The sequence below is a fragment of the Cupressus sempervirens genome, chromosome 7 (genome assembly GCF_028749045.1).
Source record: "Cupressus sempervirens isolate cs-2001-9-10 chromosome 7, ASM2874904v1, whole genome shotgun sequence".
Taxonomy (NCBI): Eukaryota; Viridiplantae; Streptophyta; class Pinopsida; order Cupressales; family Cupressaceae; genus Cupressus; species Cupressus sempervirens.
In genome coordinates, this window is record NC_143124.1 from 836,453,238 (window position 1) to 836,468,704 (window position 15,467).

The window sequence follows — 15,467 nt, forward strand, 5'->3', positions numbered from 1 at the left end:
TTTGACTAATCCACCTATTAGGCTGAAGTAGATACTGATCACTGATCTACAACTTGGTTTGCTGAGTGAGATTCCTTTGTGCATATAAATCACCTTACTGTGATATATATATCTTTGCTACTTCTTATACTATTATAGCCTTTGTAATTTTCTCTTCCTACTCTTCTCTAATTATACCTAATTACATTGTATTCTTTTGATGATTTGGATACGATACAATGCATTGCATATATACCAATCCAATTACAGAATTCCAAAGTCGACCACAATACTAGTTTACACAAATATTACAAAGCTGGCTCAAATGTAGACACTTGGGTTATGAAAACTAACTCGGTGAGGTTCTAATATTTGGCATCCACTGTCAATGCTTGGCATCATCATGCACTCGGTAGACATAGAAGATTGTTCCATACTAATCACTTGATTCACACTGCATGGCTCATTCAATGCTTCCACTACGAGCTTGGTATAAACTAAATTACTTGGTTAACATTGATTAGCTCAGTTAACACTAGATTCACATTACATCAACTATGAACTTAGTAAGCACTATACAACTTGGCTTGCAGTGGTAAACTTTGCATACACTAAGATGCTTAGTTTACACTATTGATCTTCATAGTAGTTGTAACTAGTCGACACCCATTTAAATTTTTCCAAAGGACTCAGGAGGAACTATAGAACTTGGTAAAAACTGAAATGCTTGGTTAGCGCTATTAAATGTACAATAAGCTCTGTAGATACTTACAATCTAAATAAATGTATTTCACTAATAAAAAAATTGATTTTTATGTCAACAATCTCCCCCTTTGGCATTAGTGACAAAAACAATTATTAGTCAAAACTAAATTCAAAAAGTTTCTAAATAACTTTATCAATCACCTTGTGATTCTAACTCAGTAGAGTATACTATTTTTGAGATTTTTTAAATTTGGTTTTGTAAGATATATTTTTGTACATGGTATGGTTCCTTCATAGTATAATATACAATATACTATACATCTGAATGCATTTCCTTTCTATATACAATATACACTTGATGTACACTCTTCGTTCAATCTCACATCTTTGCCCCCCATTTTCTTTTCAATTTTTTACAATACATTTCTCCCCCATAACATTTTACATCTTTCTCTCCTTTTACACATCTTTTCATCTTTCTCCCCCTTTTTAAAATTAATGCCAAATATTTATTCTATATATTTACATAGTAATGCCAAAATGAGTCAAGTAGACTAAATGTACCTTCAATATGAGTGCCAAAGTCTTGTCCCAGTTGTCCTGAAAGATCTTACATGTGTCCAATGCAATCTAAACTTCTTCTGACAACTTAATCATGTGATCCATAATAGAGAAATTATTTTCATGGATGAGAATTTTTGAATGTGGAATATGCTTTTGTAGTGCATCCATGTTAAGTAGAATCATATTCTGGATATCTACCAATGTAGATCTAATTCTAACTTCCTCTCTAAACAATTCTGCCCACATATCTATTAAAATCTGATCTTATTGAAATGGGCAGAGCTTGAACTTGGGTCAAGCTACACTTGCTAAGAACTTTCCTTGAGATCTTCATTAACCATACAAAATTTGTCTTTTATTTCTTTAGTAAAATTTGAAACATCACATAACTTACTAGAAAGTAATGTTATATTTGTACATGAGGTTTCTAGAGAACCCAAAAAAGTTGATAATTCTACTTGGTGAATGACAATCTGTTGAGAAATGAGCTCTAATACTTTATTCTCAAACTTTTTCTCTACTTTCTGAAATAATTTATCCTATTCATCCAAGTCTTCACTGTACTTCTGGACTGCCTCTGCCAACTAATAAAAAATTGGTTGAGAAGTATCAACCTCTATACCTAGAACTTCTGCCAAAATATTCTTGGCAACCTCAATGATTTTGAATTATTTTGTCTGTTTCTTCTCTAAGTCTCTACTACTTGGCTTTCTTTTGGAGAAGTTCACCAAATTTTTGCATCTGATCTAGATTGAGTTTGGAAATGTCCCAATTGAGAATCATAATTTCCTCATCAAGATCTATTTCCTCCTCCTTTTCTTTTCCTTTGCCCAAAATTTTTGTGCTCGGTTGAGGCTTGGTCTCAATTGTCCTTGCACTTATTTATTGTGTACTAGGAATGGCTTGGTCTCAATTGTCCTTGCACTTATTTATTGTGTACTAGGAATGGAAACAATAGTAGGAATATAGAAATTAACACAAAAATTAATACTACACTCATTGAAGTAGTAATACAAATACCTATAGTATCCAAAATTTATGTATCCAATACTAATGTCTCCAACATAGTTGAAGAGGGAAGAGTCTGTAGCTTGGTAGATGAAGTGGAGGTCACTTTAGTCAATGTTGTGTTGAGCTAGATGTTGGTGTTTGAAAATGTTACCCATTACCAATTACCCTGATGAGAACAAAGCACATCTAGGGGTAGCTAACTCCCATTTTCAACATGCCCATTCAGACACCAGGCCAACTATAAGGCTAGACCCTTCTTCTTCTTCAGGCTCTGCAAAACCTAGGTAGGTAGACCTATAGATTCTTTATATGGTACCAGTTGTCAAAGCATACACTGAATCTATTATAAAGTAGATCAAACTCTTATTTCTCCTGATAACTCATAAAATAACATCAATCTATAGTAGCTAAATGCAGATCTAGGATATTCATAAGCTGAGTGAGGGCATTCTATTATAGCTCTTCAACATGAAAGGGGAAAAGCATTTGATTATTGATGTTGATCTCAGCAAAACCTCAAATATGGAGTAGTATAATAGGTGATCCTATAAGTGACTAGTGCCTTATCTATTGGGCAATTCACACAAAAACTAACACACATCCCTTCAAATCACTAACATATGCCATACATCGGGACTTCCTGATCTATCTATCCACTTTGTGAATTAGACATCTACATCCTTTTGAACCTCATACTCTACTTATCCCTTCATGAAATTTTCAATCCTATGATGAAGAATCAAGCATTTACATAACTCTTTGAGTCATAAGAAAAATAAATCAACAGATACAACCAATAGGTTACAACTGAGTTTCATATTATTTGTTTACAAAACACAAAAGATCAGAAACAACATGAATAGGAGACAAGATATCAGAATGAAGATTGACTTGCTGCTACCTTATCATTCATTTCCTTGAAACAAATTACAATAGGATGCATGGAATTTAAATGCAAAGTTACCTAATGGATCAGAATATCTGTATTCTTATTTCTTGTTGTTCATTACATGAGAAATTTGCTAAAGAATGAAGGTGGAATTATAGTTCTGGATCCAAAGAAATGGTCTCACAGAATGACTACAACTTTCCTACCAACAATGGTCTCACAGTAAAAAAAAAAAAAAAAAATTGGAACCCCTCCCAAGAATGAAAGATAGAAAGATATAGGAGAGAAAGAATTTTTGGATCTGATCTTTACTTGACAAGTGTCCACTTGAAATTCAATCTTCTGGCAACTGAAGACCTCTTCCTTCCTTCTACCATTAATCTGATTTTTGTTTCATCATTTCTTGCAACTGATTTACAAATGTGTGTTTCTGAATGATGAAAACTTGCCGAGTCACCAAAATATCTAATTTACCCACTGAAATGTTGGTGAAATTTTAGTTTTTATTGAATGAATTTGCTCAAATTTCAACCGATACTGCATTTCAACTATTTTTTAACCATATTCAAATCAATATCATGTCAAAAATCAAATCTGAACTTCTTGATTTGAATATAGTTGCAATTTAGGTACCTAAGACAAATCCCCCTATAGTTTGAACTAGTGGCATTCTGTGTAGAAACAAACTTCAGAATTGAAAAGTTTGTCTCTTGCCGATTTCGACGATATATAGCATCATGTGTTTTTCTTTTCGAAAACACCATGTCAGTTTTTTGGCAAAATAATTTTAAAATGAAAATTTTAAAATCATTTTATGTTTCCTAGCCTCTTTAATTTTGGGTCAACTCTAGGTTTGACCAATGCCACATGTCACTTTTTGATTCACTATTGTCTCCAGGTGGGACCCATGTTGCATTCTAAATCTTGTCATATTTTCAAAAAATTTCGGTGACCTCGCTATGTCGCTAGCTGAATTTTCCAAGATTTCCCGACTAGCGAGGTAGTGACTGTCAAATTGCTGGACTTTTTTGGTCAATTTTGAATTTTCTAGCGAACTTGAATTTTTTAGCAACGTTTTTGGATTTTGCGTCAAAATTTAACATAGGCATCTTGCCAGCTGGCCGACCACAAGTCCATGCACACAAGCTGGCTTTCACAAAAGCCTCTTGTCTTTTAGACATTCTAAGATGTGTAAGCCTTTGTATTTAAAGACATAAGAAAATAATTTCCCACTCAATGTGGGATAATACCTACTGCATTTGCCTCAACTCCCCTGTAGATGCTGACTTCTACACAATGAAGAGCTATCCAGCTCCTTTGGCATGAGTTTCTTATTCTAAACGTGGAGCTCCATCCTACTGGTCATTTTTTACTATGAATCTACAAACTTTTCATGGTAATGGTCATTTCTTATGCACATGGGCATTTATAATGCAACTGCTCCCTTCAAAAACATGGATGCACCTTTAGAGAAGCCATGGGCTTGAAAAATGGGGGTTGTTTGCTTCTTTTTTTATGCACATATGGTCTTTGATTCATTGCTTGCTGGAAAAACGTGAATAACATGTTGCCTTGAGCTTTGTTTTAGTAGAAAATCTGTTCATTTTTCTAAAAAACATGGATGCTTCTTCCTCTGTGGATGCTTGCTACTGTACTCTTTATTTTCTCCAGAAATGGATCACATCTTCTATGTTGAAAACTACTTGTCAACTGCAACTTTCAAATTGAGACTACAATGTGGGAGAGAGCAGCCTTTATGCAATCTTTTCCTTAATTCAATGTGCAAACTCACAACAAAAAGCTTCATTTTTCTTGTGGATTTTAATTGATGTGGAAATTTCTTGATTAATACTATCTTTTGAATCTACTGACAAATCAACATCATATTGAGATCCTCTAAACCTCTTTAATGGAACACTTTCCAAATTCTCTCTTTCTTGAATCTTCGCATGCTCCTTGTATTTACTTTGTCATAAGATTGAATCATATGCATAATGATCATCAATTCATTATTTTAAACTCACTTTTAATCAATTCTACAAATTGTGAATTAGTGTCTGGAGGCCTGTCGGTTGTAATTAAAACTTGATCCAATCAAGTTACCAAGCCATGAAAACTGACATGAGTGTTCAATCTTGCATACTCTATCACACTACAATTTTCAACCCCTGATGGATTCCCAGTCAAGATATTTTAATTACCGGACATCCATACTTCAATTACCCTATAGACAAACAATGTTAAAAAACATAAACTGGGCTCAGGTTCGACATTATAAACTGGGTTATTGATCACTTGGGGTTTTGAAAACTAGAATATAAGTTCTTTGCCATGAAGAGAATATAATTCCATATTTTGAGCTCATTAAAAATCATAGGGCACATTTGGCAAATTTCTAAAAATAGGCACTTGGAAATTTTAACTGAAAAATGTGTCAAAAAGGTCATTTTTGGCAAATGTACGGACATAAGAAAGTATGCAAATAGATTTTTCATGACTTGGGAACTAGCATACTTCAAGGATTTTTAGGAGAAAACACAATGATATAATCCATTTAGGGTCACCAATCACAATGTCATGTCCCATTTTCAAATAATTAAAAAATAATAATCTTTGCTAAGGCAGGCAGGCCCAAGAAAGTAAAGTTTCAGAAAAAGGGGGTTAATCTTTGGAAATCGTTGGACTAATAAATGAAAATTATTATTAAGATATGTTTCATTAACCTCTCTTGGACGTGAGTTACGGTTATGCCCTCTTTTAAGGGGTTTGGAGGCATTTTGGGCTGATTCCCAAACTTGATTTTTGCTCATTCTTTGTTGTTCTTCAGAGGCTGCCAAACCTGTGGAGAAGGAGACCCAAGAATGGGAGTTTGTAGGTTTCCAGGGAGACCCAAGAAAGGGAGTTTGTAGGTTTCTAGTAAGGCTAAGGATGGGAGTTTGAAGCCATTCCATGTGCATGCTCATACAGAGTTTGCCTTTGTGCTGGACAGTGCAAATTTGTGAGTTTTCGGGTGTGTTTTTTGTATGAGTTTGGTGTTTTCAGTTGAGTATTTCATATCAGTTTGGCTTGCTGCTATATTTCAGACTTTAAGGTGCTAAAATAGAGCTGAATATATTTATTAGGATGTGATTAAATTTTTGAGATAGATTATTAGTATTTTTGTGGTGTTTTCGGGCATTTTTGTGTTAATTTCGGGAGCCCGATGAGCATAGTTTTTGTCCTATATTTGAGAACTATTGTGTAAAGGCTATATGGATCTAGAAATGTCATTTTTTAGGTTTTTATGCTGCTGAAATTTCTATAAAAATTTCCACTTTCAGATTTATTAATAATAGGTGAAGCTATGAAGCTTTTGGCACAATTTCTGGCATACCTGATTTGGGGTTTCTTGAGAAATTTGGTGGATCTTTGTGATATTAGTTGTTTGATCTTGAAAATCTGATTAGAGGTTGGAAATATCATACAAAATCAGAAAAGGGACATTTCAATGGTATCAGAGCCATGATCTTGCCAGCCTGAGGGTTTGTAGAAGCTTGCATGTCAGTTTTGACAACTACCTAGATCTTGCATGTCATAATTTATGATTGCATGTCAAAATTTATGGTTGCATGCTACTTCTAATCATTTTCATGTTAGGTCTTAGTGAATTTGGCCATTGTAGAAGTTTGCATGTCATTTTTGACAACTACCCAGATCTTTCATGTCAGTTTTGACAACTACCCAGATCTTGCATGTCATAATTTATGATTGCACGTTTCTTCTAATCAGTTACATGTCAAAATTTATGGTTGAATGCTACTTCTAATCATTTGCATGTTAGTTCTTGGTGAATTTGGTGGTTGCATGTTGCTTCTAATTAGTTGCATGTCAAAATCTATGGTTTCATGCTACTTCTAATCATTTGCATGTTAGTTCTTGGTGTTTGAAGAAGTTATATCCTATTGGGGTTACACTCTACTTTATCTAGAATGGACAGGTATAGTATAGAGTCTCAGAGGACACGATCTTGGACAATTGATATCCAGAGTCAAAATAGTAGAAAGGATGGTTATTTAGAAATTCGAGATAAACTTATAAAAATAAGCCATGACATGTTTAAGCAGTTGGTTGAGCACCACCGTATAATGAATGACATGTTGTCCGACCCAGCTAAGGTGGATAAGTTGACTGATTTTCTATTTGGTAGATTTTCTGATGTAGGAGCATCCAAAGGTATAAGGGCAATCTTGTGTCACCCAAAAAATGTACTTAGACTTAGTTTCTATTTCATGTCTTTTCATTTTTGGATACCCATTTGGGTCAAATAAAGGTTCCAACTCTCATAGTTCAACTATCAGTGTGCTAGAAAATCTTGAAAAAATAGGAACATGCAATTTCACCATCATTTTGATGACCTAGAAGGTGTGAATTGGCTAGATGAATGTAATTGTAATTTAGAGCATTCCAAAAAAAGAATCAGGTCAAAAGGCCCCACGGTTTGAAAGTTATTGCAGTTTTTCAGGTTTTGGAGACCTCCTAAGAATGCTTCAAAGTTAGGTTAGGGGCATTAAATGACATCAAAAAGGGCCAAAAAATGGGGGACAAGAAAATCTTGTCCATAGGCCTATAGAGCACTTTGAGATCTTTCCAGAAATGTAAATAGTTCATCGATCAGAGCTATGGTTCAAAAGTTATGCCTCTCAAAAGTTCGGTTACCGTTTCTAGATTCTTATAGATTTGTGCCAACTTCTACTGCAGCTTCCAGAACCTTCTATTTGGTTGGTGGATGCCTACTAGCACTTTTTAGAATTTACTCCTAGTCCTTAACCCTCCAGGATCTATTTAAGGAGGATTTTGGCATTGTAAAAGGCAGGTCGAAGTGGAGTTTGAGAGGAGGTACTGAAAGGAGAAATTATCTCTAGATTTATGCTATTCTAAGCCCTTAGGGCATGTCTTGAAGTTTATTTTCTCTGTACTATTTGTACTAGCTTATTTTCTTAGTTAATACAATTTCCCTTTTCTGTTGTGTCCATTTTATTCTTGGGTTGTGTCCCCATCATTTTCTCACAGGGCAGATGACACAATTACCAAGAACTTGCATGAGGAGTTTGGAAAACTAGCTTATAGCCAGACAAAGGTCTCAGATTCTACTCTGCCACAAGAGGTAGTGGGTTTAGATGATGATTATGAGGATGTTTTTGTGAATGATGGTGAGATACCTAGTACAGATGAGCAGACATTGAGCATTCATGAATTTGTTGAGAAAGAGTACTAGGCATAGTTAGATGCTTCATCACATGAGGTTGAGGCAGGTAGTACTTCACATGATTTGTCCAGCCAGCTAAAGGTGAACAAAGATAGTATTGTGACTTCATTATCTCATCATGACAGGATGCAGGATATGATAGAGGATCACATTTAGATGATTCAGTTATAGGGTATACATAAGGGAGTTCAGGAAAAGTCTCCTTGTGTTGACTTACAAGAAATTGGGGAAGCAATGGGAAGGATGAAGTTGAGTTATTTACATCTTCTATCAGATCATGACCATCTTCTTAGCCTTGTCAAAGACTATTCAGATGCCTTGAGGAGGAAAGAGGAGGAAGTTGACAAGCTTTCTCACAAGCTTGAGGACACTCAAGCTTCTTTGGTGAATACTCCATTGGCATTACAAGACTGAGAGAGACATGGGGATAAGCATGGCATGGAATTGAGTTTAGTTTCATCTTGCACTCCTAATACTTAGCTTTCTGCAAATGGTAGATCATATGTGGACATTGATAATGTTGCAAGTTCATCTTGCATTCACATCTAGGATATAGGGATAATATCAAACAGGTATGTGGAATTAGTTGGTATTGGTCATATTACTTAGGTGAGAATTTTTCTTGAGTTACTAGCTAATTATAGTTTATGAATATGGACTCGAGATTATTGCATTGGCATTTGGGATTTAGTTGACCGAAAATCTTTAACACTTTTTTGTAGCAGTGATTTTTTGGGTGCTATCATGGATTTGATTAGCAGATTACACAGTGTTTTCTTTTCTTGTGCCAGTATCTTGTCCGATGTTGGTATTAGTTTTTATACACCGATGTTGGGCTTTGTTAATATATCAGTCGACCATACTTTCTGGAATGTGTTGATGATATTTCATATTTGGAAGTGTGTATAGATGAGTCCTAGGATCATATTGGCATTGATGACATCCAGGAGGATGCAGTGGGCTGTTTTGAAGACTTAGTTTCCTTGGGTATAGAGGAGTTGGATAGAAATGATAATGTTTTTGATACTCTATATGTTGATATGAGCTTTAGATTTGATTCATAGGATATGGATGGTAATACTCTAGAGACTAGTAACTTTGAGGATACTCCTTTAGACAGTGCATCAGAGAAGGTTTGTAGGAGATAGTCAAGCCAGTGCCATCATGTGTCTAATCAATTGAGAGTTAGTGACCAAGACTTTGCTATCATTTTCCAGCATTTCGATGCTTCTCATCAGTTGTTAGCAATTTATGGATGGGGTTCTCCTACTAGTGATGAGCAGGAAGGAAATTATCTTTTCTCAACAGAGATCCACTCTTTATGGGAGGCTATTCAGATTTTGAGACAGAATTATATGCAGTTGGTAGCTGGCAGAGATTATCTTATGGAGTGGGCTAGTACAACATATGATGCATTGTTGGCCAAGGAAGATGAGGTGAGTGAGCTTACTACGCAGCTTGAGGTGACTTCTGAGATTCTTGGGAGTACACAGTTGGCTTTCAAGGAGTCATAGTTTCATTTGGCTAAGGTGACCATGGAGTTAGAGCGACTACAGTCTTTACCTGATTCTATACAGTCACAAGCTATGGTGTTTGGTGATCCGAGGATGTCCATGGTCGAGATTGTCAGAGACAGTGGAGATGGGGATGCATCCATCCTTGATACAAACATTGGCATATCAGGTTCATTCCCACTAGAGTCAGGTTCAATTGAGTTGGGTGCTACAGCAGATTTTTGTGGTATGTCTAACATGGTGGTGACCTCTAGTACTAATGTCACGAAGACTAGAGATGTTGTATCAAAGACCATGTATGATGTTGGTGAGCTGATAGTTGGCATGGTTCCTGCTAGTAATACTACTCCCTTGGCGATGTCTTTAGAGGTAGTAGTCAGTTCCAACTTGGTTAGTGATCGATTGCAGTTAGTTACATTTAGATTGCAGTCTGAGCCACTGATTGAGATTGGTGCATTATATCAGCATTACATTGTGAGGTATGCTCATCAATTTACCTTCGATGACCATGTTGATGAGATGATGATATAGAGATGTACTTTGGTTCCTAGTGCTCATCATCAATTATGGGATAGTTTGGTGCCTCGAGATGAGAGTTGTGATGGGCACAACATGGCGATAGATTTTGCAGTTGATAGCTTGATAATACATGACTTAGAGCAGGAGTTTTGGAGTGATGCTTCAGCGGGTGTTGTTATTGATTCTACTCCTTTGGCTATGACATCTCCTAACTTAGTTGGTGATCAATCATAGTAGGTTGTATCACTTGTTCATGGGGTGCATGGGAGCTATGGTTATGAGACTGTGGCCAGTGATTTTTAGAGTTGTGTTGACTGCAGGAGTTGTACAGTGTGTGGATTCTCCATACTTGGTACAGTTTCATTCAAGAGCATTCACCATTGTTGTAGATTTGGATTGTACATTCCGTATAGGCTAGTGGGATGCGTTGATGGTATTTACTATGTTGGTAGTTTGATTTGTCCACTATACTTGGGTTTTGATGTTCTAAGAGTTTGTGTCTCATGGATTTTTGACTGTGGTAGTGGTGATTTTAGAGTTTGGTTGAGCTATAATTGTCAGTTTGATTATGGATTCCTCTTGTTCATATTGCAGAGGATATTGCAGGAGCCTGTGTTAATTGGTAGTAATATAGTTTATGACTACATTTGGGATCTAGGTGGATCGATTGGTTTATTGTTCAGCCATTTCTTGAGGACAAGAAATGTTTGGGAGGGGAGGAATTTTCATGTCTCCTTTTCAAATAATTAAAAAATAATAATCTTTGCTAAGGCAGGCAGGCCCAAGAAAGTGAAGTTTCAAAAAAAGGGGGTTAATCTTTGGAGACCGCTGGACTAATAAATGAAAATTATTATTAAAATATGTTTCATTAACCTCTCTTGGATGTGAGTTATGGTTATGCCCTCTTTTAAGGGGTTTGGAGGCATTTTAGGCTGATTCCAGAACTTGTTTTTGCTCATTCTTTGTTATTCTTCAGAGGCTGCCAAACCTGTGGAGAAGGGGACCCAAGAATGGGATTTTGCAGGTTTCTAGGGAGACCCAATAATGGGAGTTTGTAGGTTTCTAGGAAGGCTAAGGATGGAATTTTGAAGCTATTCCATGTGCATGCTCATACAGAGTTTGCCTATGTGCTAAACAGTGCAGATTTGTGGGTTTCGGGTGTGTTTTTTGTATGAGTTTGGTGTTTTCAGTTGAGTATTTCATATCAGTTTGGGTTGCTATTGTATTTCAAAATTTAAGGTGTTAAAATAGATTTGAATATATTTATTGGGATGTGATTAAATTTTTGAGATAGATTATTATTGTTTTTGTGGTGTTTTCGGGCATTTTTGTGTTAATTTTGGGAGCTCGATGAGCATAGTTTTTGTCCTACATTTGAGAACTATTGTGTAAAGGCTATATAGATCTGGAAATGTCATTTTGTAGATTTTTATTCTGCTGAAATTTCTGTAAAAATTTCCACTTTCAGATTTATTAATAATAGGTGAAGCTGTGAAGCTTTTGGCACAATTTCTGGCATACCCGATTTGGGGTTTCTTGAGAAATTTGGTGGATCTTTGTGATATTAGTTGTTTGATCTTGAAAATCTGATTAGAGGTTGGAAATATCATACAAAATCAGAAAAGGGAAATTTCACACAAGATCAAAGTTATAATGTGCCGAACAAGGGTATGGATCGATCAGGATACCTTAGCCATAACAAGATAATATAAACTGCATTTTTTATCATGTTAGCAAACTAATCAAATGGATTCAACATGATCTCAAAATTGGAACATATGAAGTGTCTTATCCCTGAAACATAATTCAAAAATAATTTTTTCATTTGGGTCAACTGGGTCAAAGATATGATTGGTTGAACAGGGCTTCCCATAATTGTGAACAACTAGTCAAATGCACAAAATAGTAAATGACCAACTTTTGGGGGTGCAAAACCTAGTCAAATGGATTTGAAATGAATTGAAAATTGAAGAATAAGTTCTTTTTTATGCATACTAAACATCACCAAAGTGGTTAGTCATGAAACATTCCTGGGTAAAAAATATTCATATGCAAACTGGGCCTCTGATTGCTATTTGACACACGGGCAGAATTGCAAATTTTGACACTAGCTCAAACTGGAACTTCGCAGAATGGTTCAAAATGTCAGTTTAACTTCATAGAAATCATAGACACACTAAATGAAAGGTTTTAGAAGCATTAAACACCTCTTAGGCCTCAGACTGACAACCATGTACAATCTCATCAAAAGGGCATTTATGGGGCTTGATTTTTTCAATGGTTCTCAAAATTGACCGTGCAATTTTTAGTCCCAACACGAGACTCATGCAAAGTTTGGTTGGATGCATGTACTTTCAGTTCTGGTCATAGTCAGTCCTACTAAGGCTATCTCCATTTTTTATGTTGTCAATATTTTTCTTGGAGAGTGAGGAAGTGAGGCTATGACCACTACACCAATCTTAAGTAGATCAAATTCCTCTATATCCTAAGTATCTTCCTCAGTAGCCTCTTTCTCTTTTCCTCTTCATCATCTATATTATCAAAATGTTTTTCCTCTTCATCTTTCTCTTCTTTATCATCATCATCATCATCATTTACATTAATAGGAAAATCACTCGATTTGTGAAGTAGATAGAAAATTTTCCATGTATTCATAGAATTCTTCATAGCATGCTCAATTTCCTTCATCAATACTAGAAAAATGTTGAATCTCAAGGTTAATTTATCTTTGTTCTTCTTCAGAGATTCCTTCACTTCTTTATAAATTAAACTTGGCATAAGCTACCTTAGGGTTTGCTCATATATGTCAATTGTAGTTTTCCTAGAAAATTGCCATCTTGGCTTGATCTTATCCATTAAAACACTAGAAATCTGAAATGCAACCTGATTTGGTGAGTATTTCCACTTACCCATTTTATCTATCACCAAATCTTCAATCTGCTTTTTCTCTTCTTTAGTTCTAGTTTCATACTTCAATGCCTTGAAGTTTGTTATGCCAGCCCCTGACTCCAAATATTTCAATCTATCTTGGAAGGTGGGTGGAAGTTTTCTAAATATTATGTCTCTTCCTTCCTTATCTACTTTCTTCCTAAAGGATCTCCTAGTGAATGTTGTAGTGGATGGCTTAGCAGGCTTGGTAATGATTACCTTACCCTTTTTCTTTAGTGTCTCTTCTTCCTCTAACTTTTCCTCATCCTTTGCTTCTTCATCCTCACCTTTTCCCTCAATCAACAAAAGAGTGGTACTTATTTTCAACTTGGAAATCCTCTTCTTGCATTTGTTCACTACTTGAGGGACCTTAATCTCTAGTTCTATCCTAGCCTTGGCTTCATCATCTATGCCAAAATAGGCTTCCTTGGGATCAACTAGTTCATTAACTAATGCCTCAATTATATCATTTATTTCACTTATGTTAACCTCATATCCAAGAGGTTTCACCCATGCAATCCTAGGCCTAACTTCTTGATTGTATACCTTCTCACTATCTACCATAATAAAAACATCATCCTTACAATCCTCTACTAGTTTCTTGGGGATCCAAAATATATTATTCCTTTTCATCTTGAATGCATCAAAATAATTATTCATGATACTATTTTAATTTTCTCCCATTTCAACAATGTACTCATTAATTTGATAGAGTACTATCACATCTTTCCTCCAGACAATTGAACCTTTTCATGGAAAGAATTTTTGAAAATAAAAGAATAAGCATGTCAAAAGTGAGCCAAAATTGCATGGATTGTTCTTTGATGTTTTGATGATGTCCATGTTCTTGTTGAACTAACTTAACAGTAACTTAGTAAGGTCAAGAGATAAGTTGTTCTTGAATACATTGTACACAAAGTCTACGACCTCGCATGATACACTATTCACTCTACTTGAATTGTAGAGCTTGTAGGTAATGATATGAATGCCAAAATTCAATTCTATATCAGCTACATTGCTTATCTTCATACCTCTTCCATCCCACTCGACTAGGATTTTCTTCTTTACTTCTACCTAACCTAGGGTTTTGGTTGTCTTGGCTTTTTACCAACTTTGGGAGACCAATAGGCCTATGGATCATCTTCTTAGTGATCATAATTGGCTGCTCCAACAATAATTGACTATTATGCACACAACTAAGGATAGAAGTCTCATGGTATGTGGTGAATATGTTTTAAACCTTTTTCCTCAAAATGTTGATGCTAAGGTTTGAACACACCAACAACACATAACTCCTTTAAAAATTCATCCATTTCTAGAGTACCTATATCTTGAATAGAAAATTTGAAATGCAAATGGATATTATCAATCAATAGTACCTTAGGAGGCATTTGAGACCATGCTCCACTTGAATCTAGGGTTTTCGTGATGGTAGGTGCTAGCTTGAAGTTTGGTGCTTTCCATTCAACTCCACAAACCAAGATATTAGATCCTTATTTTTCTTTTCCTTCTACTAGATGCCATCTTTGCTTGATCAAGTTTGAGAGAATTCATAAAATTTTGGTAACAATTCACTCAAATCACTTGAAAGCTCTTGAAGATCACTCTGTGTAATAGTTCCTTAAAATTAAACCTTGCTCGATGATAACTTTCATCTATTGCTTGGTGATCCCTCTTGCATCTTGAATGCTGATTTGGATCTTTTTGTCTTGTCAACTGGAACCAATTAAAATGTCTTCTTTGGTAGCCTAGTTCCAGTTCTCCTTTGAGAAATCAAGTAGAAATGGTAGAGTCACCCAATTCTTGAGTGACTTGTTCATCATTTTTTTGACTTACATTCTTGGTAGACTTTGGAACCCATTGTTGTCTCATCTATTTTCTAGTGTTTCCAGCCTATGCCTTCTTTTCATCTTCAATTCTTTTACTATTCATACAGTTCTTGGCAAGATGACCAAGTTCTATAAAAATGAAACATCTTTTAGTAATATCTATTTTCCTAATATGATGTCTTAAACAATTCATTCCAATGTGTCCAAATTCTCCATAGTAATGACATCTACACCAAGTGTTATGGTCCCAACCAAATATATCTTTTACAATTTCTTTTGCTGGA